The sequence below is a fragment of the Tamandua tetradactyla genome, chromosome 5, assembly GCF_023851605.1.
Source record: "Tamandua tetradactyla isolate mTamTet1 chromosome 5, mTamTet1.pri, whole genome shotgun sequence".
Taxonomy (NCBI): domain Eukaryota; kingdom Metazoa; phylum Chordata; class Mammalia; order Pilosa; family Myrmecophagidae; genus Tamandua; species Tamandua tetradactyla.
Genome location: NC_135331.1, coordinates 173174335 through 173201712, shown reverse-complemented (window position 1 = coordinate 173201712; position 27378 = coordinate 173174335). Strand labels below are relative to the sequence as shown.

Below are 27378 nucleotides of genomic sequence, written 5' to 3'. Positions count from 1 at the left end.
CAGAGAATTTATAAAGACTAGATCAGTTAAATGCTGTTATGTTATAGTCCCTCTTCTGAGACATTGAAATAGTTTTATTATATAGAACACCTTTCTGAGCTGGCATTTTCAATGCAGTTTTACTTGTAAGTGGAAAACGATTATCATACTTATTGGTGATATAATTATTCATCATTACAAACATTTTGCAGGAATTGCCACATTTAAATTCTATTTGGCTCACATGTTTTCATTATCCTCACCCACTCTGGCAGTTACTTCACCCTCCTTTCCACCAGCCATCCTCATCTCCTATCACCCCTCTGTCTGCTGTTACCAGACAAAGGCCATGGATTCTTTTACCTGACATGCTCAATAACCAAACCCCTGAGACACCAGGGTTTCAAAGAAAGGAAGAGTTTATTACTAGATACGTAGTAGGAGAACTGATGGCCTAGCATCCCCAAATCTGTCTCCCCAAACTGCAGTAATTCTGATAATTTTATAAGAGGAAAAACTGGGCAGGGTTTAAGATATTGAACACAGTGGCCCCAGATGATATAATTAGAGGTGATCTAATTATTGTGCGTGCAAAGATTGATTACATGCTTAGTCATAAAACATATATAAGAAGATGGTGGAATGAGGTATAGGTGACTTGTAGGTTAAAGTCTAAGCTACTGTGCATCTCAGGTGAGCCCACTTTGGTTAGATCCAATCTCGGTCATCAAGATAACTTTGGCTTAGGGTGGGTTAGTTCTGGGCTGATCCAAGACACTTCATTAATAAATATTAGTACTGTCTTCAATGATTACAAGATTCTAAAATTGAAAAACCGGATAACGGGGTACAAATAAAAGGTTACTCACCAAGTTTTTGTAATCGTAGGGGCAGAAGATAAGGGTTATACCATCATTATTGGGGATCAAGGCAGCTGGATTATTATTTAGAGATTTCAGGTAGTTTCCTCTGTCTACTCCAATATACCAGGAAGCAAAAGGGAGTATCTATATAACGATACAGTAATCAAAATCATCCCTTAAATCCTGATTCCTCCATTACACTGCCAGATGACCACATTCAGAATTGCACAGGAAATGGAATTTTTGTGCATGTGAAAAAGATAAAGAGAGAAAGTTGGTGACATTCCTTTCTGGTATTTTTCTATTTTTACTAGTTTCTTTAACGGGTTTCCCTATCCCAAACTTTAGACTTTGTTTGAACCAGAACCTTTTCAATTTTATAAATTCTAATTGCAATTGCATAACTTCTATATATAGGCTGGCCCTTGTATCCTCTCTGGGAATTCTATACAAAGATGAGGGGTTGATGCCCTTGAAGTCACCGGACACTGATTTATGCTCCAAGGAGGAAAGCTTAAGAAATGAGGATGATAGAGAAAGGGAGGCTGTGCCAGACTTGAAAAACTAAGGAGAAGGGCATTATTTTGAGCGAGGGAAAAAGAGGAAGCAATGGCAGCCAGGAAATAGCATGACCACTATACAAACAGCTGCCTGTAGGATATAAAGAAAACCACGTAGAATAACAAGTGAATCGGGACTATTCATTTTATTTAGGCAACATAAGGATCTGAGAGCCACTAAAACATTCTGGCAGTCATTAGCATGGCAAACTTGTGTACAAAGAAAGGCTTCATGCTTTCTTTATCTAACGTTCATCTAACGTCTTAGATAAAGCATGAAGATGATCAAAAGGCAAAATTTTGAGAACACCAGGAGTTCCTAAGCTATATCCATGGGACAGGAGCTCAGGGGCAGAAAGGACAGACTCACCTTCTCAGTCTCACCTTCCAAATATCCTCTGCTGCCTTGTCACATTCCAACCGAGTTTCATGCATTTGGTATTGTACATATTGTTAAAATGAAAATTAAAACTGTCATACTTGGGTGGCTTGGGTACATTTATAATTTATCATCTCCCTTTATAGTTAAAAGGAACAACCAGGAAAATGTGGCTTAGCTCTTCACTCACAAACTCTCCGCACTGCATAAAGGATGCTTGCACCTCCTAGGACAGATATATGGCACACATTTAGCATATTTATTTCTCCCTTTATGGGACTTTTTCTTATCTCTGGTATGCTTAGCTTTAAATGTATTCAGAGGCTATAAATATTACATGGAATTTTGAGATCTGAAAAATAACTTGTTCATTGCTGAGTTACTGATATACTGAAGAACAAGCTTAGCATCTATATTTACATGATAAAAATTTGCACTTTATACACTGGACTGTTTTTAGCCATCCATGGTAGTGCTGGGATTGTTTTTCGATCCTTGAGTAAAAAGGGACCCATTTAAAATGACAGTAGATTTCTGTCCTTGGTTGGAGATTCATTGAGGTGGGGAGCAGGGAGAGAGGCAGGATTCTGGTGGTAAAGTTGATGAGTACATTTCAATGAGGCAGTGAAGCCAGATGTCCAATTCCTTGTTCCTTCAATAGTAGAATCATGTATAATACATCCATTTTCAAGCTCCCATTTTGGTCATCATATGAACAGAAAGACTAGCTACCATTTTCTGAGCACTCACTTCATTCCAGGTATTGTGTATGACTTCCCATAAATTGAAAGTTATCATAAAAACTACAAAGAAAACAAAATAATATTACTAAATTCTAGGCTAATATTTTCAAAATCTTTGAAATTAATAGTCAGGTCTTTCTTGGGGTGGAAATTAGTAATTGTTTGAGAGATGTGAAAGATACTTTAGCATTAGACTGAGACTTTTCTTCTTGAAAAACTGAAAGGATTAAAAGACATAGAAGAAACTAGCTCTTTTCCAGATAGCTCCATGCCTGGGCTTTAGCATTACTTACAGTTATTTCCCATGTGACCAGTGGTTTGCATACCATACTTGGGAAACTTTGGTCTTTTTTTTACAGATTTTTGCATTTTACAGATGAAGAAACTAAAATCCAGAAAGGTGAAATGATTTTTCATGCTTATGTCTGGTACTGGCAGCCAGTATTTAGTGGCTATTCAGTGAATGAACGAATGAGATATTTGAATATATCATGGACTTCACCACAGGGCAAAACCTAGCACAGCTGGGAGTCCAAGATGCATTAAATAAACAATAAGTTGTGAATATTTAGATGGATAGGAATCTGTTGCCTTCATTCTGAATTCAACAATTAAGTTCAATTTCTGTTTATTGAACATCTACATATTATTTATACAGAGTAGAATTAAAGATATATGCCTCTATTCATGCTGAATTAGCCAGAAGATAAAGTGGTCTAGAATGGCATACTCTGCCTTCCTCACCCCCCTTTTTTTCCCCTTTTTTCTGTGTCATTGGGAAGTTCTTCATGAAATTTTCCAATTGCTTTTCCCACCCTCTTCAAGCTCCTTAACCACCTTTGCCCTAAAGCAGTCACCATTAAGCTCTTAGGTTAATGTTCCCAAATGGCCTACTGCTCCCACCAAAGCTCCAGGAGAGACTGAGACTAAAACCTCCATCAGTCATTGCAGCAAAGACAAAAGAAGTGTTTCTGCAGGATAGTGGGGAGAAGATCCAGGCCACAGGACAAAGATGTTCCTGTGGGATCATGGGGTACTGCTCGTGACCCTCAACCACTGCCATCTCTGAAGGCATGGATGGCCTTTCTGTCCATTCTAAAAGTTGGAGCCTGAAGAGATGCTTGCCTTAAGTTCCTACTCTGCGTTTACCAGAAGAGCCACATAGATGGGTCAAATCCAAAGGACTGGAAAATATAGTGTTTTCAGTCATTTTGACCTAATGATACATGGTAGGGAGATGCTAGGAGTTGAGGTATATCTGATGTTCCTAAATGATTACATGCTGTTGGGAATAGGGCCATAATTCTAATGTAACTCATGTTCCTGTGGGTGTGAACCCATTTGTAAATAGACCTTTGAAGACATTATTAGTTAAAGTGTGGAATCATTTGTGAATAGGATCCCAGAATAAATCAGGAGGGGTCTTACTTCCTATGGCTTACTCCTTACAAGGAGGGGGAAACTAGAGAGACACAGGTGAATAAGCAGAATAGAAGCCGGAAGTCAGCAGAAATCAAAGGAGCAGGCACAAGGAAAGAGAAAGCTCACAATGGGACAGAGGATCACCAGAAAGCTGCACTCTGGATAGAAGCAAATCTTGCCCATACTTTGATGTCTGACTAGTGTTCAAAACTGAGAGACAATAAATTCCAGTTCTTTAAGCTAACCCATTGTGTGGTATTTGTCAGAGCAACTCTGGAAAACCAAGATACCTGCCCATTCCAACCCAGCTTCTCCTAACTCTGGCTTCTGCTTTTAATTTTTACCTGGCTTCTCCTAATGTCAGCACCTTCTTTTTAGCTGTCCCCCACCCTGTACCCCAACATTCCACCATGTAAAGTAACTGTTACTCTAACAGCAATAGCAGCCATCACATAAACCCAAATACCTTTCAGTTCTATCTAAGCTAGTACTGTATGAGCCACCTTTTTGGAGAACAAAGGGAATTTGAAAAATCAAGAGAAGAAATTCTTCAATTCATTTCAATAGAATAGTTGAAGGCAATATTATCATCAGTTTATGAGGTCAGTGACTCTGTCCTGTCCTCAGTATATACAATCTATCCTGGCACATAGTAGATGCTCAATAAGTGTCTGTTGAATGAATGAATGAATGTGCATCTGGACATATAATGGGTTTTGGAATCAGATGTGAATTCAAATTTTGTCACTGCCATTTACTACCAGAATGACATCACCCAAGGTACCTAGCACTCTGAGCCTCCATTGTCCCATCTGTAAAATGTCAAGGCTATTTTTAAGATTAGGGCACATTCATTGGTCCACAGAAGGAGTTTTATAAAATAAGTTATAAAATTTATAACTTATTTTATATAATTTATAAAATTATAAAATAAGTGGTCACTCTTGTTTTATAATTATTTACTACTCTGTTCTATTATCTGGGGGTATTGAGAGTCTAAAATTGCCTTTCCCCTCCAAGATACAAGAATCTTTATTCATTAGGGCCATGAGAAAAGTGGGAGTGATGAAGTAGAAGTAAAAGAATGGAATACAAAAGGGCAGGCAAACAAAGGGGGCTAAGTAGGGGAGCGGTGCAGTTTGCCACCAATGCCAGCATCCTTAGCACTTGGGACAGTGGGACTTACTTCTCTCACTTCTTCCCTTAGAGTATCCACTCAGACCACAGGAGAGAGGGAACTTGGGGAGCTTGAATGGCCACCTGTAAAAAGTCTTATTTCCAGCCACTATTTTGTATTTCACTCTTCTATACAATCAACTTAATATCTGTTTACCTATCTCAATTTAGCAATTATATATGGAGCAACACCAAGTCTAAAACCAGTACTTGGCACTCCAACAATGAGATACTAAACATTTTTAATCTAGAGCTACGGAAGTTTGTATCCCTGTGAGGTCTGTAAGTGTGCATTCTCTTATCACTTTAACAAAAGCTAACAAGTGGCTTTCTCATTTGCAGTTGTTATTCCCTAGTGTCCAAGAGTTAAAGCCTGGATACTGTTACCTTGGCACTTTGAAAATGTAAATGGGATGGGTGAGAAGAAATGGAGAAATGGGACTTGTTTTCAATAAGGGAGAAAATCTTTTTCCAGATAACTTATTCAAGAAGAGATACTTCTCAGCTTTCTACTTTGGATATTGCCATTATAAGAAAGTCATTGAAATAAGATTGTTATATGATGTATTATATTGTCAGATCCACATATCCATTTGGGAAAAAAAAATATTTTGGTGAGAGTTTCTTGCCGGAATACATTATGCTCTCTGAATGAATATGATTGAAAAGGCAAAATGATGAAGAATGATATTCTCTCCAAAGTCATTCTTCATAGAAGTACCAGGAATTTTGCCACTCCATAAATATCATTTTTTCTAACTATTATAATTAGAAACACCCAAAGGCTGCCAGAAAAACGTAGAACTCAGTATGGAAATTGCCCCATGCCTCACTCCATGAAAATGCCCAGAATGATTTTAAGTACTTAGATTATGCAAATGAAAAGAAAAATTTTCTACAGTGACCTCCTCTTGAACTAAGCAAGGCTTTTAAGTTGCTGTAAATTCCTTGAATTGTATTTTGAAGTGAGTTGGTGCCAATGTCATAAAATAAGAGCAGAACATTAGAGCAGACAGCAGCCAAACAAACAGGTCCCTCCAGGAGAAGCTGAAGATTTCAAGTTAATACCCAATTCAGTTTAGTACAACAAATATATGCTAACTTTTATGTAGAAGGTGTTGTGAGAGATAGAAAAGGGACACAGTACAGTTCCTATTCTTTGGAGGTTTAAAATCTGATGTACTGGTCAGATGGCTACTCTTGTAATCATAATGTAAGGCAGTGTCATTCATTCATCCAACCAGCATGCACCAAACACCTTTATCAGTCCCTGTTCTAGATGCTGGAATAAAGCAAAGGAAAAAAAAAATCTCTGCATTCCTGGCATGCAATTCTATTATATGACGTATTAAAATGATGATAACTGATACAGAGGGAAACAAAGCAAGACAGGAGGATAGGATGTTGCCTCTGGTGATAAATAAGGCATGGGGAGTCCTCACTGAGAAAGTGACATTTGAGTAAGAGCATGAAGGAGGTAAAGGAGTGAGTCATTTGGGTGTTTGGGAAAAAGCATTCCCGGCAAAGAGAAGACAAGGACAAAGCACAGGAGATAAAAGTATGCCTGGCATTTCAAGAAACAGCAATAAATAAATAAATGCTTTAAGAGGAAGAGGTACTCAGTTTTGGCTGTGGCACAGGAGAAAACATTACAAAGAAGGTAGCATCTGACCTAAATCTTCAAACAGTGTTGTAGGTGGAAGAGGAAAGGGGGCCATGCAGAGTGAGCTCATGAGCAAGGAGCAGGTGAGAAACTGAGAGCAGACTGGGTTTGCTGGTGGTTGTCCCACCTGTTACAGCTCAGGTTCTACAGATTATCAGCGCTCATTACCTCAGTACCAGCTCCCTGCTCCTGCTTTCTGCCATTAGCATCCTCACCCTCCTCTTGGTTTTTCCCAGCCTTGGGAGAGCTGGTGTTTTCCCTTCTTACTCCCGACATTGTGGGGCATTTTAAAAGAGATATCAGAATATCCATCTTTCTATACCCATCTGTCCCTGCTCTTGCACAGTCCCTCCGTCCAAAGCACCAATCTGTTTTCTCACCTGGCTTGTCTCTACAGCCTCTTAAAAAAATAAAAATAAAATGAATGCAATATTTTTTCTCTTATGTATGCCAAGGTTAGCATCAGAGTCCCCATCTAATTTAGAAGCTGCAATGCTGTGAACAATGAAAGGCATTGGTAGGGGATGTAGGAAATGTTGGCAGCCACTTACCCTAAAGGAAGATCACCAGGTCACTATGACCTATAGGTTCTGGAGAAAGACCCCTTGGCCTTCTCCCCACCTTCATCTCATTGCCAGTTAGGCCTTCTTCTTCCTCATGCCCTGGCACCCCCATTTCCCCAGTCTATCAGTCACACAGAAGACTATGATGCCACGCAGTTCCTGCTGCCTGACCCACCCCAGAGTTTCTGGGCTTTTTCACCTTGGGAAGCCCTTGTACCTTCATACCTGGATGGTTTCTTGGTAGAATAAGCAGGAAGGACAATATTGTGGGCTTAAAAGGGGACCCAAATATGCCCTAAAATTCAGTGTGCTGGAGGAGAAGAAAGTGCTCGGAAGAAGTCAGGGAGAAGGGGGAATGAATACAGAACATATAGTGAGAAGACCCTCCCCGCTCCCCCACTCCAGTCAGGTTCTACAGAGAAGCAGTGAGAAGCAGTGGTTTCCACCAACCCTAGCTGCACAGGAAAATCACCTGAGAAGCTTTTTTTGAAAAATTAATGCTAGTAGTCCCAATTAAATGAGAATCTCCAGGGGTTGGGCATATTCTTGGGCCAAGAACTACTGGGCTAGAGCCAAAGCTGCCCCAGAGGCCTTCTCGTGGGGATGCTTCTTTTCCCCTAGCTATATGCAAAGGATGCTGTCTGACTCCCTAAGGACTCATTTCTTGGCTTCCCTAAGGCTCCTGGGCCTCTCAAACTGGGATCCAACCTGACTGCCCTTCTGTGAGAGTAAGAGATGACTAAGCGACCTAGTGTAAGTGTGAAAACCTTGGTCCAGATGTAGGATCAAGGCGAGCACTGCATATTCTCTAAACTTATATCCTTCCCCTGTGAGACAGAAGGTCATCAGAGCATCCACCTCCTGGGCCAAGACGTAAATGTAAAACCCCTTTGGTGATGTGGGTTAAGTAAGTAGCTGCTGTTTGCTGTCAGTGTCCATGTTTTCACCTGGTGTTCTAGTTTGCTAGCTGCTGGAATGCAATATACCAGAAACTCAACAGCTTTTAAAAAGAGGCATTTAATCAGTTGTAAGTTAATAGTTTTTAGGCCATGGAAATGTCCCCATTAAAGTCAAGTAAACTAATCAAGACCCACCTGAATGGGTGGAGTCACATCTCTACTTAATGAAATTTAATACCCACTCTTGATTGAGTCACATCTCCATGGAGATATCTAATTAAAGTTTCCGACATACAGTACTGAATAAGAATTAGAAGAAACGTCTGCCTTTACAAAATAGGATTAGGATTAAAATATGGCTTTTCTAGGGAACATACATCCTTTCAAACCAGCACATTCCACCCTCTGGACCCTAAAAAAAATGTTTTTCTCATATACAAAATACATTCATTCCATTACAACATCAGAGAACCTTAAGCCATTTCAGTAATGATACATATACAATATAAGGTTAAAACCAATACAAAGTGTCATCAAAATTTGTTACACACATGGTCTGTTCTAAGGCAAAATTCTCCTCTGTCTCTGGACCTATGAAGCTCAATCAAGTTATCGACTCCCAACATACAAAGGAGGAAAGTCATAGGATATATATACCTATTTAGATAGAGAGGATGGAACACGGGTCACTGGACCCATACAGTTTCGAAAACCTGCAGGGAAAACCCAGTTAGATTTCAAAGTCTGAAAGTCATTTATCCTTGGGGCTTTAGAAAGCGGCAGTGCCACCCTTTCCAAGGGCCTACACAGTGGCCTGCTTCTCTCCAAATGCAAGCTTAGGGGACATTGGGGAGACCACCTATTTCTTGGCTCCACCCTCTCCAAGGATCAGGGCTGCACCAGGGCTCTGCCATCTCCAGGGCACACACTCAACCCTTCCATGTGGTGGCAGCCAGACTCTCCCCAGACCTCAAGTAATGTGCTTCACCCTTTCCAAGGCCTGAGGTGGCACCACTCTCCCACTGCAATGAGGTGGAAGGCCCATCCTCTGCCTTGGGGCAAGCTCACGCTTTCCACATGCTTCAGTGGGTCCTCTCTCCTGGCCTGAGGCTTCTTGACTTTAGACCCTGGCCTCCATAGTTTTGCCTCTGAAGTTATTTTTCCTCCAATGGGTCCCTTCTCTTCCCTCTCAGTCCCGACTGGCAGTGGTTCTCCTTATACAGATCCCACAAAATTCTCATTGGCTTCCTATACAGTAGCCTTGGATCACACTCATCAGACATAAGGCGTGTCCACTCCAGATCCAATCCTGGCTTTCTCTGAAATGGCTGACTGGTTCCACTTTTGGCCAAATCCTCGCATGGGGCACTATTCTCTGGGGACTCCCTTCCTGGAAGCCCGGAATTTTCCAGAACATCAGTCTCTTCTTTCTTTGTACCCAAGAGTTCAGTTCTCAGTTTCTTTCTTTCCTGTCGCATTTCACTATAAGCTGCAATGAGAAACCAGACTTCACTTTCCACATTTAATTTGTAAATCTCTTCTGCTAAATATCCAAGTTCATGGCTTTTAAAATCTGTCTTCCACCAAAAGCCACTAGTCAATTTTACCAGGTTAACTGCCATTTTAAATCAAGGATCCCCTTCCTTCCAGTCTGCGATAGCACATGCCTCATTTCTGTCTAAAGCCTGTTCAGAGATATCTTTAGAGTACACATTTCTTACCAACAGTCTCTTCAAAGCATTCTAGGCTTTCTCGATCAAGCATCTCACAACTTTTCCAGAATCTTCCCCTTATCCATTTAAAAAGCCATTCCAACATGTTTGATATTTGCAAATCACAGCAGCACCCCTCTCCTCTGGCACCAAAATCTGTTCTAGTTTGCTAGCTGCCAGAATACAATATACCAGAAACTCAATGACTTTCATAAAGGGGAATTTAATCAGTTGCAAATTAACAGTTTTTAGGCCATGGAAACGTCCCCATTAAAGTCCAGTAAACTAATCAAGACCCACCAGAATGGGTGGAGTCACATCTCCGTCTAATCAAATTTAATACCCACTCTTGATTGAGTCACATCTCCATGGAGATAATCAAATTAACGTTTCCCACATACAGTGCTGAATAGGGATTAGAAAAAACAGTTGCCTTTACAAAATAGAATCATGATTAAAACATGGCTTTTTTAGGGTACATACATACTTTCAAACCAGCATATCTGGCATAGGTGAGTCTCTCCCTCCAGCTTCAAGGTTGGCCAGTTTCTTGACTCAATATATTCTCAAACTTGAGTATTTTTAATTTCCTCCTCTCTTTTCTCTCTCCCTCCCTCTCTTCCTATCCCTATCTCTCCCTTCCCCTCCCCCTCTCTCTCTCCCCACAGTGTGTCTCTCATCCCCATCCCATTCCCAACCCCAGGCCTGGGCTCCCCCTGTCCTTCTCCCAGCATTCATAGGACCTCTGTGCATCCTCGAGATTCATAAACTTGTTCCTTGAACACCACCCACCCAAGCAGATTCTTCTGTGCTCCTGAAGCATCCTGTGTATAACTCTAACTCTGCATTTATTGCATTGTGTTATAACTATCTGTGCATGTATCATTTTCCCCCACTAGAACTGAGCTCCTTAGAGTGCCTTATTTTACTTGTATCATTGGTCTGTAAAACAATAAGCACTCAATAGGTGCTGACGGACCAAATGAACCCTCTAAAATGTCTTCCCAGTGGCCTATTAGGAAACGCATTCTCCTCCTCCCCACCTGAAATTTCTGCCATTGAAATCATTACTATGGTCTAAACAAGAAAAACAGTAACTCATGTTCAAGTTCTTCAAAAATCTAGTTAAAATGCAACCGTGTTTACACACTGCCACGCACAGACCCACAGAGACATAATACTTGCTGCAGGAGAGCAAGTACCGCTCTCTACAGACAACCCCTTCTCATCTCTTTGCCTCAGTGTCCTCAAATGAGCAGTGGGGTCATGAGCTAAAGAAGTCATCAGGTTCCTTCCGGCTCTAGAACCTCAAAATTCTGTGTAGGCCTAAATCTTTGGGAGGTTCAGACTGAGGGAGAAAGATGGCGGTCTGGTCAGGTCATATGTTAAACCCAAATGAGCAGAAGACAGGATGGGAAATGATGGGATTTGTGTCAGAAGAATAAACCCAGGAAGGGTGGGCCTGAACACAGGACTTGGGAGAAGAAAAGGGTGGGAAATATTGTAAGAGGATGATGATACCCCCAGGGGGAGTAAAAGATCCTCTCTCAATCTCGCTCTCTCTCTCTCTCATAAACTAGATGGGAGTCTCAATGAAAGGGTTTTGGGGAAAAGATGAAATTGGAGGGTTGATTTTTAGAAAGACAAAGGCGTAATAAGCATAAGAGAACAAGAAGAACAAAACAGTGAAAAATACATGTAGGGCAGAGTGTTCTTAGCCCACAACATGTCCTGTGAGAAGGTCAAAACTCAAGTCATCAGAATTGAGACTGTCCTGGAAAGGAGCCAGGGCAGTTAGCCAGATTTCAGAGTTACCTTACCTAGTCCCTGTTCACACTAGGTACACATGCATGGTTTGGTGCAGACCTTATTTAATGGTTTCAGAGTCTGCAATGATAAATATGTCTTTTCCCCTTAAACCTGGCCTAAGCTCAAAGCTCCATTGCTTCACCGTAACACTGCTGTGTCTCCTGCTGCTCTTATGTCATAGCTGCACAACATGGAAAATATATGTGACCACTAGCACAGTCTTAGAAAATGTCCAGCCCCCTGCTATTTGACTGGACTTTGAATAGCTGTCTAACTACCTTGGCCAGTTAGCTGATAAATGAATAAGAAAGTGGTCTTTGTTCATTCAAAATATTTATTACATCTTTACTGTGTCCCAGATCCTTGGGCTACTGAAACCAATAAGAAACATTTCTTGGCTTCAAGCCCTTCCCAGACCTTGGGAAAAACAACGTGCAAACAGATCGTGCAGACAGAACAGTGAAGTAGCGATGTGGACTCACATGAGGGGTAGGATAGGAGCACAAAATAGACTTCACTAAACAGCCTCAGTATGCCAGGTGGTCCCAAGATTTTCCTGGAGGAGTCACATTATCTAAATTGCATGATACCATGCTGAGAAAGAAGAAGCAGAGCAGAGAGCCTGCAACATGCCGATGGGCTGGGTTTGGATATTGATGGACGCTCATACAGCTGGCTGTTCTTTAAGACACGTTGTGACCAGGGATGACACTGAAGAGGCCGTTCTAGGAGTCGGCTCTACCCTGTGAACACTGAGGAGTCATTGGAGGGTTTGAGCCAGGGTGTTTCATCATCCGGTTAGCATTTTGGAAAGATTGCTTTGGCTGTGGGATGAATTTGTAGGAGACAAATTTGGAGGTTGCTGCAGTGATAGAGATGCAAATGCTGAGGGAATGAACTCGAGAAGGGTGAAGAGGAGGAGGTGAACAACCTGTGATCAATCTTATTCTGGCATAGTTGTTGGAACAGATGGTAATGGTCTTTATTATTATTATTGTTCTAGACTTTAATTATAAGCAAATATTGTGTCTGAAATGGATTTGAAGTTATTATAGCACCATTCTTACATAGCATCAGTGCTTATATGGCATAATAAGATAGGACAAACTTAACAGTAAAAACTTTGCATAAGTTGATATCAGTCATTGACACCTTGAGGGTCTGAGGACAGAATCACATTTGTCAAAAGTTTTAATTCATTCTGGGAGCAAATGACAAAATGAAGTTGTTTTTGCAAAGTTTTGCTGGGAATCTATATAGTTCTGAGAGTGTTACTGGTTACAGATCAGTTTATACCATACTTTGCACACACATGGTCATGCATGATCCTTATTTTTCTCATTTTGTCTCTCGTAGCACCAATTAGTGGAACTGATGTTTGGAAATTCTACTCTGGTGTATAAGCTATGAGAATATTCTAAAAAGTGAGTGATTTACATGAAAAAGGAAATATAAATGTAAGGTGTAGATGAGATAAAGGACCAAAAGATTTATCAAATAGAAGATAGAAAAATAAAATTGAAGGAGAAAACTTGCCAAGTCATAATGGGAGAGGAATTTCCAGATGAAAGCCACACTGCAGTCACTGCCTTGACATTGGTGAGGGGTAGGTTGGAATACGAATGCACAAATGGCTAAGGCCGAGGCTTGTGGTGACCACTGATAATGAATTTCACTTGTCAGAAAGAGAAATGATAAGGGAAAAAACAGAAAGAATAATTTTGAAAAAGTAAAATTGATGGATTTTGATACATGAAAAAGAAAATCAGAGAAAGATATTCAGTCATATAGTATAGATTAATAATTTTATACTAATGCATAATATAATAAAAATAGTATCAGTACCAGTAATACTAATAATACAATAAAGATAATGATGACTCCACAGGCCTAAGTGAAGAGTAAGCTCTAAAATAAAATATTCAAGTTTTTCAAAAGTCATTTTTTGAAAAAATCTTCCACAGTGTTGAAAAGATTGTCAGGCACAAAGTATTTTTTTTCATAAAAAGATATCATTTTACAAGAGCAGTTTATAATAATCCTTGCTATTCTGACGCATCTACTCCTCGTGTAAGATAATGTAAGTTTTTTTAACTTCTCTTTGAGCATAGCATCACAAAACACAAACCTTAAAAATAATCTGATCCAAGTCAGAGATTTTACAATGAGAAACACTCTCCATTGAATACTTCCATAAACCATTAAAATATCTAAAAATAATTACACTTATGTATAAATATGTTTTTATCCTTTTATATGCATTAAGTCAAGGGCAGACTGAACAATCCTATAATATTAAAACCTCTCTAAGAATTGGGTTTAGAGTTCTAATTTTTTCCCTTAAACACACCTCAGGTTTTTTTGTTTGTTTTTTGTAATTTTAGTTTTCTTTTATCAGAGAAGTCATGGATTTACAGAACCATCATTCACAAAACAGAGGAGACCCCTAAAGCACCTGATTATTAACACCTTGCCCTGGGGTGGTGTTAGAATAAATTGTACTTTTATTGCAATTCATTAAAGCACAATTTTATAATTGTAGTAGTAACTGTAGCCCAAGGTTTAACTTAGGGTTTACTGCTTGTGTTATGCAGCTCTATGGATTTTTGTTTTTAATTTTTATTCAAGTAAAATATATACAACTTAGAATTCCCATTTTACCACACTCAAATATATAATTTAGTGTGTTAATTATGTTCACAATGTTGTGCTATCATCACCACCATCCGACCAAACCTTTTCCATTGTCCCAAATGGAAACTCAGCACATTTTAAGTCCTAACTCATTTCAAATCATCCCTCCAGTTTCTAATCATTATATAAAGTGGTGTGTGCTAAGAAGTTTAAGAACATTTTTCTCCATACAGCATATTATTTTTTAAAAATAACTTTTAAGACTTAATAACTTACGTATTTTATACTATGCAAAATTGTCAAATGAAGAAAAGAGCTTTATACTTTTTACTTCCTAAATGTATAGGAAAAGTCACCTTTTAAAAGTCTACTTTTGCAGCATTTTAAGAACAATAAAACCTGTGTTCACGGCTTTCTTTTCTAATTTATAAATTCTCTCCTTAAATCATGGTTTACTTATATTTCGTTTGCATCCTTTTTCTTGTTTTTAGTCCTATATGTAAAAGATATTTGCATTAGATTGCTCCTGAAATGTATGACAATTGGAACATTAAAGTAGCTTCTACCCCATTTCCAAAATTACATATACAACTTTGATGCATCAGAAAAGCTATGCAGTCTATGATTTTACCTTCCCAATTTATAACACACATTTGACTGTTGACTTAGATTTTTCCATAGGCTGCCAATGACGTAAGTAATTTTAGAAGTGCATTTGAAAAATTTAGTCCTAATGTTAAATAAGCCCTTTTCTTTATTCATTGTGAAATGCCTTTAATAGTGAAAAAAGTTAGTTTTCTCTCTCACTGCATAAAACTAACATAGTGCTGTCCAATGAAACATTCTAAGATGCTGGAGATGTCCTGTATCTGTGCTGTCCAACATGGTAGCTACTAGTTACCTGTGGGTATTAACCACTTGAAATGTAGCTAATTCAGCTGAGGAATTGAATTTCTTATTTTCTTTTTGAATTTGTTTTAAATTTAAATAACCACACATGGCTAATGGCTACAGCACAAAATGATCAACTGGAGATTGTTGCCTAAGTACTTTGTTCCATGGAGATCAAATCTGTGTTTGTGCTTTCGCTTACCCTACCTGCCCCTCAGCTTTCTGATCTGTAGAATTCTGTGATTTCTAGCATTCTTTTCAACTCAAACTTGTGTGACTCTCCTCTCTATCTCAACGTATCACATCCTTTACTAATAGCATGAGTTTTTAATGGTATGAATGAGAATGGCCCTGTATCTTAATCAAGTGTATCACAACCACTTTTCACACAGATGGCAGGAAATATTTTTTCTTGAGAATGACTTTGCCCAATTGCAGTTACATCAGAAGCTAATACTGGCAAAACCTCTTCCTGGAAGCCTCACCTGAATCTCCCTCCTGCCTTCCTTCCACTCTAGAGAACTCCTTTTTTAGGGATACCAATGAGCCCTGCAATAACAATTACAAGGCTTCATGTCTGATGTCCTACCATCCACTAGATGCTAAGATGCTTGTTGCAGAGGCATGTGCCATTTGTCTTCTGCATCCCCAGCTCCTGGAGGCATCCCTGGCCAATGATGGACTGCAATATCAGTGATGCTAGTTGCCATTTACTGAGATCTTACTATGTAGCAGGCATCATGTGAAGGGCTTTATGTTCTCATTTGCCCCTCACAAGGTCTATGAAATAGATACTACACAGCCCCTGTTTAATACTTTATTGAAAAATAATGTTTGATACATTATTTAAAAATCTGTCATTAAACCATCTCTGTTTAATAAATGTATGATGAAGGGACAAAGAAACAATAGAGACAGCTTCTCATTTTAATGGCTTCTGCCTTGCCCATTACAGACAAAGAGAACTTTTCAGCAGCCTTTTCTACAAAGACAAGACCTCAGCAGCAGCTTTTCTTCATTGCAAAACATGTGTGATTATCTAATATGTGTGGCAACTAAGACTTGAAAGAACAGTGTTGAGGAGCAATAAAGAGCCAAGATTCCCTCATTGACATAAAATACTGGACAGGAGCTAATTGCTTACTCTATTTTCCTGTATTTTTACTCTCAGGAGTTGTCTTCATCACTCCAGGGTGCTACGAAACTCCTGGTTCAGTGCTTTCAGCTAAACTGTATGACAAATAATGCAAACTGTAAGATATACAGGTTTGTTGTAGGTTTTTGTTCTGTTTTGTTTTGTTTTCTTAATCTATTGACTGGAGTCCAATATGTTGCTTGTGGGACAGTGATTATTTTGTAATGAAAGCCTGTGTTTAGGGCTTGGGCCTAATTTGCTTCTCTCTAAGGACTCCTCTCCTGGCCTGTAAGTGCCAAGAGGGCAGGGACTTGGTTTGACTTGTTCACATCTTGTTTTCCCTAGTAGAACAGTGCTGACATATTACAGGTACTTGGTCAAGTTTGTTACAGGTTTGTTAAATGAATGTGAGCAGAGTTCAAAGTATTCACACAGTTGCATTATATTCCTCTGTCCCACTTTTTTTTGGTCCATTTTGTCTCCTTTTTAAAGATGTTTGATTATTTGTATAAAATACTGAGCAACATGGGATAAAAGAGCATGCATACAATATTTGAAATGTTTTAAAAAGTCTATAAATGCTAATTATTTAGCTAGATGATGTAATTGCATAACATTTCCAATCCTTTGCCAGTAATATGTATCAGAATTACCTGGAGGAGGTTGGTAAAACTGCTTAAGCCCAGACCTTACCTGAAAGATTCTGATACAATAAGTCTAGGAATACACAGTAATTTCTATTTCTTTTCTTTTCTTTTTAAATCAACTTTATTGGATTTAATATACATACAATGAAATGCACCCATTTTAATTGTACCATTAGATGAGTTTTGAAAAATGTATATTCCCTATACCTATCACCTTATTCAAGATATAGGACATTCCCTTCCTGCCAGAAAGTTCTCTCCTGACCCTTTGCAACTGTAACTATAAATTATATTTGTTTGTTCTAGAACTTCCTTAAGTTGAGGAATCGTTTATGTCTAGCTTCTGCATTTAGCATAATGCTTTCAGGTTCATCCAAGTTGTTGCTTGTATCTATAGTTTTTCCAGGTAATCTCAATGGTTCTCAAACTCTGCTGGCCAAATGAACTCTGTACCCCAATTTGGAATCAGTATCATATTGTTTTGTGTTGTGTTTTTTTCCCCTTTCTCTGGCTGATAACTGGCAGTCACGATTATTATCCAACCTTAATGAGAATAAATTCTGATCATTCTTGGGGCATGTTCCATGACAAGGACAAGAAGTGGCTCGTGGTAATAATTTATAGCTGCATGCTGCACTCTCCATTGATAGCACTCATTTTTATGCCTAGTCCTCTTAATAACCCTGTGATATATCATTATCCCCAACTTACCAATGAGAAAACCTGGACCATGAAGGATTAAGTAGTGACGCAGAGCCATGCTTTGAACCCAACTCATCTGATATAGATTCAGCACTCACCTCTTCTTGTGTATTTATTTGAAGTGCACGAGGAAGGCTCAGCTCCCATGACAAAAATTAACTTACCCACCAGCTTATGAGACAGAACACCAGAAATGGTGAAAGTAAATTGGATTATTTGAGTCATGAGAGCTTTTCAATCCTCTAAAATCCCTTTTAAAACTGGAAATATCCTAATGATGAGTTGCAATTACCTCAAGTTCACCGGTAGCAATCTCTGTTTTGTTGTACTTTTATTCTTTAAAAAATAAAAAAAACAGGCTCCCTCTACACTAAATTCTTTACTTATGTAGAATGTGTATTTGGCACTTTTTTCTTGGTGTATCCAGAGAGTGTTTTTGAAATGTTGTTTCTTACTGAGTGCCCTAAGGAACTGATGATATTAATCGGAATAAAGAAAGAACAAAAATATGAGATTCATGCTGCTCTTTGATTAAAGCATCTTAGATACAATTTTACCTCAAGAGCTTTGTTTGTTTTAATGGCTTCCTATAGGGATTTTTTCCGAGAGGTCTCTGAGGGTTTTGTTCCCTAGTTCCTTGAAATAGCTCCTGTCAGCTTCCATGCTGCATGTATTTTACTTCAAAAGAGAGCTGGAGTAATTTGCCTATTTCTGTATTTTAGGGCAGAGTCAAGCAATGCCAAGTAGGCTATCAAGTGTTGACAAGGAGTCAGCAGGAAAGGCTAGTCAGGTAATCATCAGCTTGACATATTGGAGATGCTGTGCAGTCATTTCAGCTTCACATCAACTAATTACTCTCCCTGCACTGTGGGCATTGATTAATCAGGGGGAGTTCAATTTAGGGTTCTGGTTTTGTCGCTCATTGTGTTAGTGCCTGAAATAGGAATATGTGATATAAGGATTCATTGTTAGAATAAAATTCCAACTAATTAATGATTTCTTAAGAATTGCCTTTGATGTTGATGATGCCAGAAATAGAATACCTTTTGATCTTGGTGAATATTTAACAACCTTCAGGAAAAAGTATAAGTTTTGAAAGCTGGTTTTCCAGAATTTAGTGGTTCTTTTACTGAACTGAAATCAAGTTTTTATACATTTAGAAGTAGTTTTGATATTTTATCCTAGAATTTTACATCAATTTTTCTCAAAACATTCAGACATTTTTAAATGACCTTTAGAATGCACTGGAATTGCATGCTTTGGTAAGGGAATTATTACTGAAAAATATAAGTTCAAAATTGTATCTACTTTTCTCACTTGAAAGGGACAAGTTAGATTGCTCCTGATAAGTGATAGGAAAAAAACTAAAATAGTAATTCTCTGTAAAGACATTTCAATTTCAGAAGTGTTTTTTAAAGGAAAATAAAATCTTTTAATTTATTAAATACATTTCATTTTACATATTTCAGTGGAACATCACATCTTCCAAAGAAAAATCAATTACATTTTATTTATTTTCTCCAGACTGAGTTCAATGCCAATCTGAGATATATAAATTTTTATCTTAGTTGCCTGTCTTAAGAAATCTCCAGCAAAAGATGCCAGCCCAGCCAATTGCTTATGCCACATGGCTAAAAACACCCTATGGGCTAAGCTTTGAAATATTGCATCCTATTTGCTCATTTTATAGTACTACCTGTCTTCCATCCAGCAGTTTGCTGGAGAGAAATATACCAGATGACCCCAAGCAATATAAATCTTAAAATCAATAGATGATTGTTAATAATATGGTCACTTCATTTTCTGAAAAAGGAGACATCTCAATTACACAGTCCAAATGTACCAAGTAATAAAGATAATGAAGTTAAATCCTGTGAGTTGGTTTTTTCCCCCATTTTCAGCATTTATTTTCATAAGCTGGTACTAGTTAGATAAAGACCTGATTTTGCAGACTTTGCTCACCAAACAATGGAACCACAGCAGTTGAAATGATAAACTAGAATATTTCCAAGATTATTTTACTTAAATTTTTGGTCTGATATGGGCAAATTCCCACATATTCTTTTAGTTTTTTGTGTGGGTGACTTTGGCAGGGAGGAGGCATAAAGCTAGACTGAAGCCTTTGCAGGATAGGGAGCTGTAGACTGAGGGAAATGGAGAGGTTGGTAAGCCAACCCCAGGAGTTTCAGTCTGGCTCAGTGTGCATCTTTGTAGTAACCTGCATTCCTGGGCTTCTCACTCCATCTGGTTAGAGGCAGTTCTAGCTGGGCTTGGTCTCAGGAGCTGGAATTGTAAAGGGTAGTAAGCCCGGGCAGTGCTGGGCAATATCAGCAGGATGCGGTCCAAAGTATTAGATCCACAGTGGCAAAGTCAGTAAGACAACGGCTGGACAAAAAGGAAGGGGCAGCAATGGAAAAATCTAAGCTAAAAGCATTGGAGGACTGGTAGAGGAAGCTAATTGTGGGAGGGCCTTCTTGGTGAGAGGGAGCTGTTAATGCCACTCCTAGCTTACATTTCCAAGTATGTTTTTTTTTTTCCAAGTACATTTTAACAAGTAGTTATAGAACAGATTTTAAAGTTTGGTATGGGTTACAGTTCCATGATTTTTCATTTTTTTCTTCTAGCTACTTTAAGACACTGGAGACCGACTCAGCAGTCATATTCATTTGTTAAATCCTATCTTGTCTGTTATACTCCTCTTTTTTGTGTGTGAAAAATAACATATATACAAAAAAAAACAATAAATTTCAAAGCACACAGCAACAATTAGTTATAGAACAGATTTCAGAGTCTGGCATGGTTACAATTCCACAATTTTAGGTTTTTATTTCTAGCTACTCTTAGGTACTAGACTAAAAGAAATATCAATATAATGATTCAGCAGTCATACTCATTTGTTAAACCCTACCTTCCTGTATAGCTCTACCATCAACTTTGATCTTTCTCCCACTCTTTAGGGGAATTTGGGCTATGTCTATTCTAATTCTTTCATATTGCAGGGAACTGTTGATAATATTGAATAGGGGGATGGAATTAGTTGATTTGTTCTGGAGAGGCTGGCCCCTCTGCATTTCAGGACTTATCTGGTCCGGGGACCCATCTGGGGATTGTATGTTTCTGGAAAGTTACCCTAGTGCATGGAACGTTTGTAGATGCTTATATCGTGCCCTAGGTATTCTTTTACAAAAGAATTTTGGTTGGGGTTTGGCAATTTATGAGGGGTAGCAATGTCTAACTGAAGGCTGCACTTAAGAGTGACCTCCAGAGTAGCCTCACCACTTACTTGAACTTGCTGAGCCACCTTATTTGTTACACTTCTTTACCCTCTTTCGGTCAGGACGGCATTGTTGATCCCATGGTGCCAGGGCCAGGGTCATCCCTGGGGGTCATCTCCCACACTGCCAGGGAAACTTTCACCCCTGGATGCCACATCCCATGTAGGGGGAAAAGCAATGGGCTTAGAGAGAGAGAGGCCACGTCTGAGCAACAAAAGGGGTCCTCTGGTTGCCTGTCAGTAGGCTGAGCTTCTCTGCTACATACATAAGCTTCACAAGAGCAGCTTCAGAATCAAGGTCTTTGCCTATTGATTTGTGCATCCCTAATGTTTGACACAGTATCTGGGGTTCCCCTGGTAGTAAAGTGTAATGCTTCCATATTTTTTCTCCCATCCCTCAAAGAACTTTGCCAATGCTTTTTGATTTTCTGCTTAATATGCTCTGAATGTATCTAGGCATTACATTAAGCTGTGCAGGATTAAAGACTCTCATTCTTATTCTGGGCTCCCTGTGTTTGGATTATTTAAATGATTTACCCAGGCAGGTTGAGTTAGACCATATGCTACTGAAAATATTTAGGTTCTGGACAAAATAACCTTTCTTCTTTTGATCTCAAAGAGTAGGTGAAGTTCTAAAACATAGACAATGTTTTCCTTACTCCTGTATTCTGAATTTCATTAATCCCTGCCTGGTCAGCTTCATTCTTATCTCTAAATATCAAGTTAACATATAAAAAACAGCCTCTCAAAATTCAGAAATATCAATTACTGCTCCGCACTAAATGTGACTGCTATAAGAGCTTACAATCTAGGCTCCAGTTTTCTTATAAATATTCTCTAAATGAGATCATACAGTATTTGTTCTTTTATTTCTGTCTTGTTTTGCCTCACTAAATGTCCCAAGGTTCATTCACATTATTGCATCTTCACAACTTCATTCATTTTGTAGCAGCAGAATGTTCGATCTTATGTATACACCATCGTTGACCAATGTGCTTCTGTCAGTGCCTCTTTCAGCCACTTCCATTGACTGGGCCTCGTGTATAACATTCAAAGACAACAGTCCATCAACTCTCTCAATTTTAGATAATTTCATTGTTCCCAAGATAACCAATAAACACAACCTCACCAAATGGAAAATCCAAACCTCCCCCTCTTGTCCCTCCCCCCTATTATATACCCCTGGTATTACTACAGTACTGTTGATGTTTTCCTGTTAAACATAGTCTATAGCATGCAATAGCATTTCCCCCTATTCCCCAAAATTATATACAATTCGTACAAGATTCATACCTTTGTAGTAGTTCATGCAAGAATTTATTTATATTTGTAATGTTAATTAGTGGGACGTATGAGTCTTTAAAACCCATTTCAATCAAGTTCACCTTCAATACAGTAATATTACTTATAGACCCACTAGTGAACCACCTTCACTTCTATCTATTCCCTTACAATTAAGTTCGGCCTCAGTTAGCTAACTGTACACCCATCTCAAGCTTCTATGTATCTCTATGTCCCCTATATTCTATATTATAAACCTCTGATTTTACCTTTACTATGGTTGTAAAGTGGAATTATACAGTTTCTTTCCTTTTGTGTCTTGCTTATTTCATTCAGCATTATGTCCTCAAGGCTTATCCATCTTGTCATGTGCTTCAGGATGTCATTTCATCTTGCTGCGGCATTATGTTCCATTGTGTGTATATATTACATTTTGTTAATCCGTTCTTCTGTTGATGGGCACTTGGGTTGTTTCTATCTTTTGGTGATTGTAAGTAATGCTGCTATGAACATAAGTGTGAAAATTTCTATTTGTGTCACTGCTTTCAGCTCTTCTGGGTATATACTGAATACTGGTATTGCTGGGTCATAGGGCAACTAGATATTTAGTTTTCAGAGGAACTGTGATACTGTCTTCCATAGCGGCTGTAACATTATACACTCCCACCAGCAGTGCATAAGTGTCCCAATTTATCCACATCCTCTCCAACATTTGCAGTTTCCTGTTTGTTTAATAGCAGCCATTCTTATGGGTGTGAGGTGGTATCTCATTGCAGTCTTGATCTGCATTTCCCTTATAGCTAATGAGAATGAGCATCTCTTCATATGCTTTTTAGCTATCTGTATTTGTATTTGCTCTTCAGGAAAATGTCTATTCATGTCTTTAGCCCATTTTATAATTGGGTTGTTTGCTTTTTTGTTGTTGAGTTGTATGATTTCTTTATGTATATAGGATAACAAACCTTTATCCGATGTGTGATTTCCAAATATTTTCTCCGATTGAGTTGGCTGCCTCTTCACCTTTTGACATAGTCTTTTGAGGCCCAGAAGCATTTGATTTTGTGGAGTTCCCATTCATCTATTTTTGTTGTTGTTGTTGCTTGTGCTTTGAATGCAAAGTTTAGAAAGTTACCTCCTATTACTAGGTCTTGGAGATGTTTTCCTACATTTTCTTCTAGGAGCTTTACGTTACTGGTTCTGATATTTAGGTGTTTGATCCAATTTGAATTAATTTTTGTATAGGGTGTTAGGTAAGGATCCTCGTTCATTCTTCTGGCTACTGATATCCAGTTCTCCCATGCCCATTTTATTGAAAAGACTGTTTTGTCCCAATTCAATGAATTTGTTGAAGATCAGTCTGCCGTAGAGTCAGTGGTCTATTTGTGTGCTCTTGACTCAATTCCATTGGTCAGTACTTCTGTCTTTGTGCCAGTACCATGCTGGTTTGACCACTGTGGCTTTATAGTAAGTTTAAAATTGGGGAGTGTTAATCCTCCTACTTCATTCTTTTTTAGGATGATTTTAACTATGTGGGGTCTCATTTTCTTCCAGATGAATTTGGCAACTAGCTTTTCCAAGTCTTCAAAGTAGGCTGTTGGAATTTTGATTGTACTGCATGGAACTTGTAGATGGATGTGGGTAGAATTGACATTGTAACTACATTTAACCTACCTATCCATAAGCATGGAATGTCTTTCCACATGTTTAGATCTACTTTGATTTCTTTTAGCAGTGTTATGTAGTTCTCTGTGCACAAGTACTTTACAGCCTTAGTTAAGTCCATTCCTAGATATTTGATTCTTTAGATACTATTTTGCATAGAATTTTTCCTTAATTGACTCCTCTGTAAGAAACATTACTTATTGTGTATAGAAACATTACTGATTTTTGCACATTAATTTTATAACCTGCTACCTTGCTGAATTTGTTTATTAGCTCAAGTAACTTTGTTGTAGATTTTTCAGGATTTTCCAAGTACAGTATCATGTAATCTGCAAATAATGAACGTTTTACAATTTTGATGCCTTTTTTTTTTCCTGCCTGATTGCTCTAGCTAGAACTTCTAGTACAATGTTGAATAATTGTGGTGACAGAGGGCTTCCTTGTCTCATTCCCAATCTTAGAGAGAAAGCTTTCAGTCTCTCACCATTCCATACAATGCTGGCTATGGGTTTTTCATATATGCCCATTATCATATTGAGGAAGTTACCTTTGATTCCTACCTTTTGAAATGTTTATATCAGAAAAGGATGTTGAATTTTGTCAAATGCTTTTTCAGCATCAATCAAAATGACCATATGATTTTTTCCTTTTGCTTTATTAATGTTTTATATTATATTAACTGATTTTCTTGCTTTGAACCATCCTTGCATTCCTAGTATAAACCCCACTTGGTTGTGGTGTATAATTCTTTTAACATGTCATTGGATTCAGTTTGCTAGTATTTTGTTGAAAATTATTGCACCTATGTTCAGGGAGATTGACCCATAGTTTTCCTGTCTTGTAGGATCTTTACCCAGTTTTGGTATTAAAGTGATGTTAGCTTCATAAAATGAGTTAGGTAGTGTTCCTTTTTCCTCAGTTTTTTGGAAAAGTTTGAACAGGATTGATGTTAGTTCTTTTTGGAATGTTTGATAAAATTCCCCTGCAAAGCCATCTTGCCCTGGGCTTTTCTCTGTAGGAAGATTTTTGATGACTGATTGAATCTCTTTACTTATGATTGGTTTGTTGAGAGCTTCTATTTCTTCTTGAGTCAGTGTAGCCTGTTTGTGTGTTTCCAAGAATTTGTCCATTTCGTCTAAGTTGTCTAGGTTCTTGTCATATAGTTGACCATAGAATCTTCTTATGATTTTCTTTTTATTTCTTCAGGGTCTGCGGTAATGACCCCCCCCCCACCCATTTCTGATTTTATTTACTTGCATCCTCTCTCCTTTTTTCTTTGTCAGCCTTGCTAGTGGCCCATCAATTTTATTGACTTTTCCAAAGAACCAACTTTTGGTTTTATTGATCCTTTCTATTGTTCTTTTGTCCTCCCATTAACTCTGCTTTAATCTTTGTCATTTCTCTTCTTCTGTTTGCTTTGGGGTTAGTTTACTGTTCTTTCTCAAGTTCCTCCAAGTAAGCAGTTAAGTCCTCAATTTTTGCCCTTTCTTGTTTTTCAATATAGGCATTTAGGGCAATAAATTTCCCTCTCAGCACAGCCTTTGCCCCATCCCGTAAGTTCTTACATGTTGTATTTTCCTTTTCATTCATCTCCAGAGAGCTACTGACTTTTCTGGCAATGTCTTCTTTGACCCACTAGTTGCTTAAATGTGTGTTATTCAATTTCCATGTATTTGTGAAGGTTGTTCTTTGGTAGTTATTGATTTCCAGCTTCATTTCATTGTGATCAGAGAAGGTGCATTGAATAATTTCAATGCTTTTAAATTTATAAAGACCTTTTTTGTGCCCCAGCTATGATCTGTTCTGGAAAATGTTCCACAAGCCCTAGAAAAGAATTTCTATCCTGGTGTTTTGGGGTGTAACAATTTATGTATGTCTGTTAGGTCTAATTCATTTAACAAATTGTTTAAGTTCTCTAATTCTTCTTTGTTGCTTCCTATTGAAATGGAGCTCGAATGATATTAAGGAATGATGAGAAAGAGAGAAAGAAAGAAAAAAAAGAAAGACAGACACAGATGGGTTCAGGGGGTCTGAAGCTTAAGTTTACATCAGACATCAGACAACTTTATTCTTATCCAGATCCTGCTTAAACACTGCAGGGTGACAAAAGGCATGCATGCATTTCTTGAAAGAACAGAGAGCTTATTTTTCAGTGCTCTCTTCCTTCATACTTAACATAACCATTTGGGGTAAACATTCTCTTCCTCTCTGGCTGCTCTACATAACAATCTCCACAGTTTACTGCCGCCACCACCCTAATGCCATCTACTCCCAAGTAGTTCCGTAGGTTTTACGTTAATCCTATCTCCTACACTTCTTTGACCTCTGTCTGGTTGTTCTATTGATAGTAGAGTGGTGTATTGAAGTCTCCTACTATTATTATTGACATGTCTATCACTCTGTTCAGTTTTACCAATACTCTTTGAAGCTCCTTGATTGGGAGCATGACATTAATGCCTGTTATTTCTTCTTCTTTGTTAATTGTCCCTTTTACTAATATGTAGTATCCTTCTTTACACTTTACTTCTTTACTAATATGTAGTATCCTTCTTTACAAGTGTATTTGTCTTTACACTTAAGTTCTATTTTGTCTTATATTAGTATAGCTCATCCTGCTTTCTTTTGGTTACAGCTTGTGTGGAACATCTTTTTCCATCCTTTCACTTTCAATCTATTTATATGCTTGTGTCTAAGATTAGTCTCTTGTAAGCCACATATAGTTGGATTATATTTTTTAATCCATTCTGCCAATCTGTATTTTTTAATTGGTAAATTTAGTCCATTAACATTCGGAGTTATTATTGTAAAGGCATTCCTTGAATCCACTGTCTTATCCTTTAGATTTTGTCAGATCTATATGTTATTTTCCCTCTTTCTCTTTTTACCCTTTAAGTTACCCTTACCAGTACTCTTCAGTTCTATGCCCTCCTCTATACCTCCCTCTCCTGTTTTTTTTCAGCCAGCAGAATCCCATTTAGTATTTCTCGTAGAGCCAATCTCTTATGACAAATTCTCTCGGCATTTGTTTATCTGTGAAAATTTTAATCTCCCCTCAGTTTTGAGGGACAATTTGGCTGGGTACAGAATTCTTAACTGTAAGCCTTTCTCTTCCAGGATCTTAAATATATCATGCCACTGCCTTCTCATCTCCACAGTGCCAGTAGAGTTGTCAGAACTCGGTCTTATGTGATTTCCCATGTATGTAGTAGATTGTTTTACTCTTGCCACTTTCAGGATTTTCTGCTTCTCTTCAACATTTGGCAGACTGATTAGTATGTGTCTTGGGGAAAGCCTATTTGGATTTATTTTACTTGGAGTTCATTGGGCTTCTCTGTTTTGCATATTTATGTCTTCTATAAAAGGTAGGAAGTTTTTCCCCATTTT

The 27378-nt window shown here is 38.3% G+C and overlaps 1 protein-coding gene across 7 annotated transcripts in view; it reads left to right on the top strand.

The window, feature by feature from the left end:
• HS3ST5 (heparan sulfate-glucosamine 3-sulfotransferase 5) overlaps nucleotides 1-27378 on the top strand; it is a 229267-nt gene that overhangs the window by 127924 nt on the left and 73965 nt on the right. The window contains exon 4 of one of the 7 annotated variants that reach the window (XR_013176366.1): nucleotides 3977-4285. The exons of the other annotated variants lie outside the window; for them this stretch is intronic. The gene's annotated coding sequence lies outside the window, so the exon portion shown is untranslated. Of the gene's footprint in view, nucleotides 1-3976; nucleotides 4286-27378 lie in introns of those variants that run through there. 7 annotated transcript variants of the gene reach the window in all.